General features: G+C 37.6%; 1 protein-coding gene across 10 annotated transcripts in view; it reads left to right on the top strand.

The window, feature by feature from the left end:
* Positions 1-12,223, top strand: part of B3GALT1 (beta-1,3-galactosyltransferase 1) — a 602,186-nt gene that overhangs the window by 515,191 nt on the left and 74,772 nt on the right. The window contains exon 2 of one of the 10 annotated variants that reach the window (XM_067741656.1): positions 8,820-8,936. The exons of the other annotated variants lie outside the window; for them this stretch is intronic. The gene's annotated coding sequence lies outside the window, so the exon portion shown is untranslated. The remainder of the gene's footprint in view (positions 1-8,819; positions 8,937-12,223) is intronic. 10 annotated transcript variants of the gene reach the window in all.

Here is a 12,223-nt window from a genome sequence, read left to right as displayed (position 1 = left end):
ACCCCCATTATGCCACCCCTTTGTAGTTGAACTCGTTCCCCATCCTTAATAGAGAACAGAATTATTCTCTGTAGTTTTGTCATTTCCAGAATACTGCATGAGTGGAATCATACAGTATACAGCCTTTGAGTCCGTCTTCTTTTGCTTACCATAATGCATTTGAGGTTCATTCAAATGCAGTATATATGATAGATAGACAGATGTTCTTGCATGTATCCATAGCTTATTCCTTTGTATTGCTGAGTAGTATTCCACTATATGGATGTACCACAGTTCATCTATTCCTCAGCTGAGGGACATTGGGTTGTTGCCAGATTTGGGCAAATATGAGCAGTACATTCAGGGTTTTGTGTGAACATGGATTTTCATTTCATCTGAAATACCTAGGAGTAGAATTTTGGGGGTCATATGACAAGTATATGTTTACCTTTGTGGGAAACTGCTGAACTGTTTTGCAGAATGGCTGTACGATTTGGCTTTTACACCAGCAGTTCATGAAAGTTCCACTTGATCTACATCCTCCTTTGCACATGGTATTGTCAGCCTTTTTTTTTTTTTTTTACTTGTTTGTTTAGTTTAGTTTTTATTTTAGCCATTCTAATAGGGATACAATGATATCTCATGGTGGGTTTAATTTGCATTTCCCTAAAGACTAATGAGATTATGTATTTTTTCATGTACTTATTTTCCATTTGTATATCCTCTTTAGCCAAATGTCCATTCAAATCTTTTGTTCATTTTTTAATTGAGTTGTTTATTGTTGAGTTTTGAGAGTTCTTTAGATATTCTGGATATCAGTTGTTTGTTAGGTTTGCGGTTTGGAGATGTTTTCTCCCCATGTATGGCTGGTCTTTTCATCCTCTTAGTGTCTTTCTCAGAGCAAAAATTTTATCTTGATAAAATCCAATTTATCAGCTTTTGTCTTTCATTGATCATGCTATTAGTACTAAATCTAAGAAATCTTTACCTAATCCAAGGTCACAAAGATTTTCTATTACGTTTTAAACTAAAAAGTGTATCATTTTTTATATCAGTGCCCCTTTTAATTAGGCCATTAAGTACTCTGTGAATTCTGAGTATTGTAAATGGACATAGAAATTTTAAGATGTCAGAGAAATTTTTAAATGCCCAATTAGATTTTTAGCTCCTTGAGTCAAAGGCTACATCTCCCAGTGACATCACTGTGCCTCACCCTAACCCCATCCTTGTCAGCAGCTAGGTGTCCAATAAACACTTATTAAGAACTGATATATCCTCTTGGAGAAGCAAACCTATTATCTCAGCATTGTGTAGTACAGGAAGGATAGACTTTCAATCAGTTCTAAGTTCAAATTACAGCCCCATGCCTTTCTGGCTCCATGATCTTGGGAAAGAATTTACTTTAGTTCTCTGTGATGAGTTTTCTGACTTAAAAATATGGACTGATGGGCGTCCCTGGTGGCGCAGTGGTTGAGAGCCCGCCTGCCAATGCAGGGGACACGGGTTCGTGCCCCAGTCCGGGAAGATCCCACAGGCCGCGGAGCAGCTGGGCCCGTGAGCCATGGCCGCTGAGCCTGCGTGTCCGGAGGCTGTGCTCCGCAACGGGAGAGGCCACAACAGTGAGAGGCCCGCATACCGCAAAAAAAAAAAAAAAAAAATATGGACTGATAATGCATTCCAAGGTCTTTGTGAGAATTAAGTGTGGTAACATATGAAAGTGTCTTCGTAGTACGTGGCATGTACTGGAAACTCCATAAAAAGTTATTTTCTCCCTTTTTTCTTTTTCCATCCAGTCCTAAATATGTCTCTGTTTACAGTCAAATAGCTCTGGTTCCGAATAACTGAAATCTCCAACATGCTATGAATCAATATATTCCACATCTGCAGTTTGAATATATTCTTTCATGTACGCATGATTTTTTAGCAAAGATGACTAAGATGGTTCCACGTGGCCATTTTCAACAGGTTTTCTTAGAATAACTCTTTTACTCTACACAAGTAGAGGGAATGAAAAGGGGCCACGTTAAAATGGGGAGTAGTCAGAAGGAAAACCCAGGAGTGTAGCATTCATGGGAGAGTCCCCGTCTCACTCATGTTTGGAATTTGGCTGGGCAGTTTTAATCAGCACCTGGCAATCCATAAGTTAACTAATAATTAAATACAAATGGGAGAAAAATGGTTCTGCTTAGGATTTGCTTATCAGATCATTACCAATAACTTAGTGCATGTAAGTTATGCTACCTTTTATTAATATCTCAACTCTTTATTAAACTAAAAGGATTTTTCTATGTAAAATCGCTCATTAGTGGATGACTGAGGGGATCAAAAAGGCTAGCATAGTTTCTAGTCCCAGATATTAGGTTGGTAAACTGGATAATCAGAATCATTTTGCTTGATTGGCAGGCTACAAAGTAAGCCCCCAGATTAGTTAGTTTAAAAGCACAGACCAACACAATATCTTTAGGTGCTCTTGAAATTGGTTACTTTGAGAGTTGACCTGAAAAGAAAATCATGATGACATTTTATCTAATAATAGTGCTATGCCTTAAGCATTTGCTCAATGCCAGGAAGTGTCACTGAAGCTTTTTGTACATTATCTCATTTAATTATTATAACAACCCTGTGAAACGGCTATTATTTTATGAACAAGGAAATTGCAGGCTGAGGTTAAATATCTGCCCTAGGTCACACTAATAAATGACTAACTCAGCATTTGAACTCAAGTCTGTGTAACTGGAAAGCCTCTTTTTAACTGCTATCCATTATCACCTTATCCTGCATGGCTTACAACTTGTGGAAGTATGGATAGAAATGCTCTCTAAGACATAGAATCTCAATTTTGAAGACCCAGTGAATCAGGAATGTACCTAACTTTTAGATACGCAGCACAAGGCCTTTTGATTAGGCGCATATGTATTTCCATTTGCAATTACAAGATTAAAGGTCACTCTAGTTTTATGTTTCCTTATTAATATCCTAAACATTTTAGCACTTACAAATGCATATCATACCAAGTATGTTACTCTTCTCAAACTCATCTAAACGTATTCAGTGTTACTGATTAAATTTTATCAATATCTGTCAAGAGGTAATTATCATTTAATAGAGCGGTCCAAATGTTTCCTAATTTCCTAAATGCAGAATTTCCCCAGCCAAAAGAAAACATTGCCTTAACCCCTTAGGCAGAGACAATATGGAGCCTCTACTATCATTTTTAGCAAAAATTCCTCTGAGTTTCTTAGTGAAAGGACAATATCCTATTCACTGTGGTATAGTGCATTGATTTAAGGAGAGAATCAATTAATGATTGTTGGGTTGAGGTATGAATGAATGAATGAATGAGTGAATGAATGTGGCAGTTGGCAAATTTTAACTCAGTAAATATTTTTAGGATGAACAAATCAATTAATGAATTCATCTATTTACAAATTTTAGCTCATAGAGCAATAACTTTACCCACTTAGAATGAATTTTAGAACAAGATCATTTAGAAGCAACTTTTGATACTGTATATATTATGTTTGAAGGTATAAACACAAATATATAATATTTGCATATATGTATTTATGGTACATATATATATTTTTAAGGAAAACATTAGTATCAAACTTACCTTGCCCTAATTTACTATGCATTTTCATGATATTAAATTTATAGCTCATGGATATGTCTCCATGACTGGCACTTTAAAATGGTTTACTATAAACTAGATCAGCTCTGCAAAGAACTGCATAAAAGATGCATGAAATAATAGAAGTCACAAGCAGCAGACATATGTTAGGTTTGGGGCCTTATATAGGCCAAATGATAAGTGAAAAATAGGAGGAAGAAATTAACTGCAGAAAAGCAAGACATTGCCTATATGGTAGCAGTCGGACTCTCCAATTCTACATGAACTTCCCTAAGTGAAAGTTACAAAATTCAGTGAGCACAAAATTCCAGACTCCTTTGGCAGATTTCTCGCTCCACATAGGCTGCTAAACTACTGTACTTCAGGATTTCTGGAAAGAATTTCAAAGGCAGTGGGAACCACATCCAATCATATATATTTTTTTGATTTTTCATCACTCTTTTGCATACTTATTAGCTGATTCCAAAGTAAAACAACTAGGGGGAAACCATAACCAAGTCCAAGTGGTCGTTTATTCTTGCCAATCTACTAATCTGGAGGAGATTTATGCTTCTGACCTAAAAAGGTCCAAACCCACGCCTGGAAGTATGGCTCATCAGCTTATTGAAAGGTTAAACTGATAGCTAGCTATTCTGAATACTCAATTTAAAGATCCGTGCTTCAGATTGAAATTGAAATGGTGTCCCATTTTTTCAACTATTGAAAGGCTATTGTTTATGCCTCGACTTACAAGACATTTTTTCATAACTTTGTGTTCATTTGTTTATTTGTTGAACCATCATGTGGCTGTTAAGCAGGTGATAATAAAATCACTGAAAAAGTAATTTCTCATTCGTTCAAGAATCCCATGTTACAGTCAACCAACTATGTGACCTAGTATGTTCAAATTTTCTAACGATCATTTGAATATTTACTGTTAACATTACAATAAACATGGATTAAAGAGCCAAAGTCCCCTGCCTTTCTTATACCTTGATCCCAGCAAGCATCTATCAAAATGAGAATATTACTGAAAAGATTGAAGAATGATTTTCCTTGCCATTGTCATTCCCAGAGTTTTATTTTTCTATATGAAAACGGAGAAACCATTATCCTTTCGATATTTGCTTCTGTAGCTCCCCTGTGTTTATTCTTAAAACTTGAACTGAAGCTAATGAACTGGGTTTGCTTAATTACATTAATAAACTTATTAAAAATCAAACTCACTAACAATCAAAAGAATGCAAATTAAAGTAGCAATAGGATATTATCATTTGCCTCTCAGAGCAGAAGCACTAATTTTTTTTTATTTTTTTTTTCTGTGCGACATCTATAGATACGACTTTTTTTCAACTCTTAATATTATTTATTTGTGCTTACCTTATATTTTTTCTTATTGACATTGACAGAGATATGTCAATTTTACCTGTATTTTCTTTTTTTTTTTTTCTTTATTGGAGTATAATTGCTTTAGAATGGTATGTTAGTTTCAGCTTCACAACAAAATGAATCAGTTATATATATACATATGTTCCCATATCTCTTCCCGCTTGCATCTCCCTCCCTCCCACCCTCCCTATCCCACCCCTCCCAGCGGTCACAAAGCACCGAGCTGATCTCCCTGCGAAGCACTAATTTTTAAATGATACTGTTTAATGCTGATGAGGTTACTTTAGGTAATCCTTCCCATGTGCAATTTGTAGTAGGAAATATAACCTTCCTGGAAAACCTAATGATTCTGCCTTTTTAACCAATAATGTGAGTTCTAGAACTCTATAAGAAGGAAGATAAATATAAATGCAGATAAAGATTTGGGAATAAGGAAATTCTTTATGCTGTTATTTGAGACAAAAATTTTAAGCCAGTTAAATGTTCACAGTATGAAATTAGTTAAATTATACTATATACAAATGATGGCATATTTTCTATCCAGTAAAAGGTGTGTTTACAAAAAATGATGAAACGCTCATAATATAATGTTACATAAAAATATAAACTGTTGGGCTTCCCTGGTGGCACAGTGGTTGGGAGCCCGCCTGCCGATGCAGGGGACACGGGTTCGTGCCCCGGTCCGGGAAGATCCCACATGCCGCGGAGCAGCTGGGCCCGTGAGCCGTGGCCGCTGAGCCTGTGCGTCCGGAGCCTGTGCTCCGCAATGGGAGAGGCCACAACAGTGAGAGGCCCGCGTACCGCAAAAAAAAAACAAAAACAAAAAACATCAACAACAACAACAAAATATATACATACATAAACTGTAAAGAGTATAATTCCAGTTTACTTTTTAAAGTATACACACAGAGAGAGAGACAAAGACACACACACACACACACACACACATATACACGTGGGGGAGGAGAGAGGGGTTGTATATGCATGTGTATATGGAAACCAGACTCAAAGGCAGACCATCCAAAACCAGAGGTATAGTGGTTATCCCTGAGCTATAGATGATACTCTTTTCTTTCTTACACTTTTCTATAATTTCTGGATTTTGTACCCTCAACTTATAACACATATACTTGGAAAATAATTATTTTTAATTAGCTCATGAGACCCCAGCATTATATAAATGAGTGACATGGAATATAAGATTACCAAAACATGAAAGTAGGAGGATAATCAATTTCAAAGGAAGACTGTGAGATACAGTATTAAGCACGATTATTTTATAATTTTTAAGGGCTCCTCTCCTAGTGAGTGATTTTAACTCTGGTTAAAGCACTGTTTAACAAAAGGAATTTTTAAATAGTGTATTTCGAGCATTCCCCAAGTTTCCTGCTGTTTAGACTATAAATAAGATTATGCAACATTGGATTTTTTATTTAATTTAATAGTACTCACAGGGATCTTAGGAAACTTAAAGAGAGATGCTTCCATACCCAAATACATGAAGAAATAACACTACGTGTATTACCAATTTCTACACATCTGATTACTTTGTGTAACCAGCAATGTCTTATATAAATCAGACAATAATAGGAAATGTGCTTTTATTACAGGCAGAGCTCTGCTCTAGGTACGGTCGAAAGACCCAAGAGAAACAATCAATAGAGTCCTTACCCTTCAGGGGTCTGTAACCAAATGAAAGAAACCAGAGTACAAAAAGAACATCAGAAAATGTGTTAGGCAACTGTACAAAGAGATGGTTATGTAAATATGGGCACACACACACACACACACACACACACACACACACACACACACACACACACACACACACACACACACACACACACACAGACAGACAGGTATCTAGGATGCTTTCCCACCTCCACAGAGATGTTTTTGACTTTTGTAGTCATGCTCAGCACCTCCAGACCTGGATGTTCTCTCTCCCATCTTAGGGATTATGTCATTCACATGACTAGAACATAGATGTGAAAGATGAGGGATTCTGGCCATGTAAGCCATGTGAGGGGGTGTTTTGTGGGGAAAATTCCACCCCATTTTCCCCCAACCATCCCTTCATGGAAATTAGCATGGTTTAGAGGAAAATCCGTAACCTTGGAATTAGAAGACCCCGTCCACATCCCAGTTCTGACACTTACTGAGTTTCTTGAACATGGGAAAATTACATTACCTTACTAAACCTGTCTCCTCTTCTTTAAAGTGTGAATGACAGAACTGATGACACACGGTGTTCTGAGCAGTAAATTAGAGAACACAGGTGAATGAGGTGGTGCAGCAATGACCCCATCAAAGGCACTCGATAAGCTTAGTTGAAATTGGATTCAGAGCCTGGATGTGGATTAACCAGCAGTGCTTCTCTGTATCTGACATACTCTTTGACAAACATGTCACAAGAATCTATTTTATTTTCATCGGCTCCCTGCCTTGGTTTCCTAGCCTGTGAAATGGGACATTGTATAACTTCAGTTTCTGCTTTCTAAACATCTGAGGGTCTACAGTGAGAAATATGATTTAGATCATAAGACAATTGGGAGTAACATTTAGAAAAACTTTCTGAATTCCTCTTGCCATTGTGCACCTTGAGTTTGGTATTATTTGGCTTTGTTTTGTCTTTGAAAAAAAATGCTTAGAATTCTGTCTTTCAGTTCTGGTCTCCACTTACATGTGTTTCTTCTCTGTGTACGTGCTAAGGTTTTTTTGTTTTGTTTTTGGTTTGTTTTGTTTTTTAAGATCAAGTAATGATCTTCTCATATGGAGTAAAAGTAGATTGTAGTAACTTCCCAGTGACTACTGGAGAGAAGAGTAAGAGACAATTAAAATCACATTGAATTTTTCTGAGTATCAGGCACATACCAGATTTAACTTGGAACTAAAAATATATAATCCCACTGTTTAGTAGAGTTTGGGGAAAATAGAGTTTATAATAGAGTTTTTGTAATAACAGAGGTGTAAAATGAACAAGTAAACAAACTACATATATGGACATGACACTTGATGACATTTATTAGTATACCAATTGCTAATGATCATTATGAATCATCGTATCTACCAACTAAACACTTTAGGAAAAACAAAACCTCCTATGATATTGTTATAGCATTCCTCCAAAGGAGGACATTTACAGTCTCCTGAGAACAATTAAAACAATATGACATATTTGTACCTTGATGTCCCTAACAGTGTATTGTCATTAATTACCAAGTATATTTCAAGCACTGAGTGGATTTACTCCATTGGGTCCATACGCCTAGAACAATGGTTCTCAACCAGGGGTGATTTTGCCCTCAGGGGATACTTGGCAATGACAGAAGACATTTTCCTCTGTCACAACTGACTGGGAACATGTAGTGGCTAGAGACCAGAGATGCCGCTAAACATCCTACAATGCACAAGTCAGTCCCCACAACAAAGAATTATCTAGCCCAAATTGTCAATAGTTCTGAAGTTGAAAACCACCGGCCTAGAACAAGCATGAATTTAGGGATGATCTGTAACATATCCGTTCATCCGATCCATGTGTTTTGAATACCAATGCTAGGTACGACAAAAAGTGTAGACGTTTGGTGGATGTACATTTGTGGTTGAATAATAAACTAGGAAACAGCTTTTCCTCCTTAACTCTGAATCAGTTCACCATTTACTTGCTTCACCTCTCTTGTGTTCTACTTTACTTCTATTGTCACCTCTGCATTTTTTTCTCCTTTTCCTTTCCCTGCTTCTCCCTTCCATCAACTCCATGTCCATTTTCTTCTTCTGTTTCCCTATGACCTTTCCTCTCCTATACTTTTCATCTTCCTGTCCTTTTTTTCCTTTCCTCTAGGATTGAAGTGCTTGAACATTCTTCCTCATCAGTGCATAAATTGTGTGGAAACACAGAACTAAGTTTTATGTATAGTGGACACAAAGAGAAGAGTCTCTATGCTTCTTCCATTAGCAGGTAAAATAGAGACCCAACAGCCGCTTCGATATTTTGTTTTTTCCCTCCTTAGGATTTGGAGACAACTTTGGCATTGAAAGTAACTTATGTATTTATGTCCTTTCAATAAGCAGAACCTTGTGGTTTCTTGTGGACCACATTTTCACAGGAAAAGAGAACTTATAAAGGAGTATCAACCTGCACAAATGGGAGGGGTGGCAAATCCTTTGGAGTGAAATTCTTAGGGATTGATTAAAACGTTAAAGCAAACCATTTTCTCTGACCTATCCCATTCTGCTAGAATGAGGGGTGGGCCAGTCAGAGCGACTCCCTAGTACCTCCTTGGAAAGTCAGGGTACCTGGGCTGATTCTTACACCCATCTTTATCTCCTGATGGGACACCTATCAATTAACAAAGACATCAAATGCAAAGATTTTGGTCACAGAATTGGGAGGAGGCTAGATCTCTGCAGGTGTACTATCACCTGAGAGTCCAGAAGAGCCTTAAGAGGGACTTACCCAAGCAGAAATGCATCTTTTTTCATTCATTCACTTTTTTCATCCCTTCATTGAATGTAACTAGATGCCAGACATAGGTGAAGTATTTGGACAACAATGTCCAGGTTATTTTTTTTTTTTTCTCTTTCTCTCCACACATTTCTTCAGTCTTTTTAAACAGGCCACGTAGCAGAAGAAGGACATTTGGAGCCACTTGGAATTGCTTGTCGTGTGTAGATTATCAGAATTTAATGGTTTGCATGATGAGAAGGGAATGGCAGACTCATCAGGAAGGTAGTAGAAGTATTTCAGGTTGGTAGATGTTTTAAGACCAACAGATTTCTTTAAGTTACCTGCTGTGATAGGTCCATTTTCTTTCTATTGTGGAAAGGCTCTGACTTGCATAAAATATATCCACAGTGATTTCCTGTTTTTCTGATGCAGTTAGCCCTGATCAATATGCTTTTTTTCCGTTGGTTAGTATTTATTGATCATAGCTACTACATCGAGAATGACTGTTGAAGTACAAATCCCTTGGTATGCACGCTCAGAGAAGCTATTAGTGCCTCTCACTAATTTGTAGGTACTGGTCATTTCATGTGTCCACGGGCTCTGTGGTTCAGTGCCCAGCAGGCAAGGCCAAATATGAATGTCAGTTTATGAAAACAGCCGTCAAAAAGAACAGTAAGAACCAGAGCATCACATATTGTATTGTTCTCACAGTGCCACTCAAACTCATAACTTATTAATTTCAGAGTAATCACTGGATGAGAGAGTTTGATCCATCTGTTCAGAGAATTGTGGAAAACTATGAAAAGAATTTACCACATATGTAATCCCTTCCTCTTAATATCACACATCCTAAAAACATTCAGCTTTTTAAAATGTATATCAAAATGTCAATGTGAACGTGAGGACCATTATTTGCTGGCTAACTGCCAAGGTCTGTCTCACTGAATGGATCACAGATCTCAAGGAAGTTTCAAAGAGACTCAAGAAAACATCACACAAGAGTTCATTTTTTATCTTTGCTGTGTTACATCCACCATATTCAAGACAGTACCTCAAGACAGAGAATCAAGTTTGCAAAGCAGCTTTTGCAAACAGAGACTTCCTGTGACGGAAGAGTCTCGAATGACAAATGTTTATGGATAATATTGCATTGCACACAATGATTTAGATCAGCGCCTCCAAGCTGGTGTGCTGCAATACTGAACTCTGAGCCCTAGGGATGGCTCATGGGGCCCGGAGTGACCAGAACCCCTGGTCCAGTCATCTCCAGACATGATCAGCTTTGACCATTGACCCCGATGTGCTGCTCTAATATCTTTTCCTGTATGTGTATTGGCATAGAAAAGGTTGAGAGCTCTGCTTTCAACGATCAACTTTAGTAATCGTGCTCTAAGGAAGACAGACATTCTGTACTCTGAAAGGCCCACTAAAATTGTAAGAACTCACAAAGAGAAGACATCTATTATGATGACATCTCTACACAGCTGTCTGTTGTTAAGCACTTTCAATAAATAGTCAATTCCCACAGTAGTTCTCTGCCCATAAAGCTCCCAGGGACTCTCACATCTTTTTGTTAGTACATCTTGACACACTCTTACAGATGCACACTTTGTCGATAAAGCCTGACTTATTGACTAAATTGCTATACTTTAGAAGCATAGCTGTCCCCTGGAATTGTTTCCTGCCACTACCAAAATGCCACTTTTCTGAAAGCAGAGAAGTGATCCCTGCTGAAGTTTCAGTGATGGACTTCAACTGTATTTCAGCTCTGCAGGTGTTATCATACCTGACAGGCAGCCTGAGTTAGTGTGGAGGTGTCACTCTATGGTCATTGACAGAATGCACCAAAAGGGACCAGGGAAAGGCTTTTCAGAGTTAACTACAAAAGCTGTGATGTTCTTGTATGTAAATCACACGGCTGAAGACCATGGAAGAAAGTTCTTTCAAATAAAAAAAAAATTTTTTAAAGGCATTTCAAAGTTGAAGATCTCCAACAGGCTATAGGCTATTCATTGCTTTCAGTAACACTAGGAATGGCCCAATAAATGGGGATGCCTCGTTGTGGAGGGAGGCATCCTGCAGTTCTTGGGTAAATCTGTGTGTTCCACAATACTTTGGCTTTCTAGAAGTTGAATATGAAATATAACCCCATGGATTTGTTATCTTTGCTTTTATTTTTCAAGCCAACGTTAGCTTGAAAGCACTAGAGACTGGAAAGTGTTAGAGTCGCATGCTGTTAAAAACACATGGGAATGAAGTACTGATACATGCTACAACACGGACCAACCTTGACATCACTATGCTAAGTGAAAGAAGCCAGACACAGATGGTCACATATAATTCCACTTATATGTAATTTCTAGAATAGGTAAATCCATAGAAACAGAAAGTTCTTGGTGGTTCCAAGGGCTGGAGGGTGGGGAGCATGGAGAGTGACTGCTTAATGGGTACAGGGTTTCTTTTGGGGTGAAGATGAAAAGATTTTGGAAGTTAGTAGAGGTGGTGGTGCACAACGTGGCAAATGTACTGAATGCCACTGCATTGTTCACTTAAAATGGTTAATTTTCTCTTATGTGAATTTCACCCCAGTTAAGAAAAATTAAAAATACACATTCAGAATCAGAGAACTGCAATATTAGATAAAACAACAACACAATAAAAGAATCTCCTCCTCTGAGTGAATGTAGTGTGTTATCTCAATTATTCCATAAATAAAATAAGTAATTATACGCCATTCCTGACTCCTGGAAGGAAAGTTATTTTAACAGAGTATGTGCTTTAAGATTCTCAGTAGAGGG

Source organism: Pseudorca crassidens, chromosome 6 (genome assembly GCF_039906515.1).
Source record: "Pseudorca crassidens isolate mPseCra1 chromosome 6, mPseCra1.hap1, whole genome shotgun sequence".
Classification (NCBI taxonomy): Eukaryota; Metazoa; Chordata; class Mammalia; order Artiodactyla; family Delphinidae; genus Pseudorca; species Pseudorca crassidens.
The sequence above is the reverse complement of the archived record's forward strand: the minus strand, read 5'-3'. Positions and strand labels throughout refer to the sequence as shown.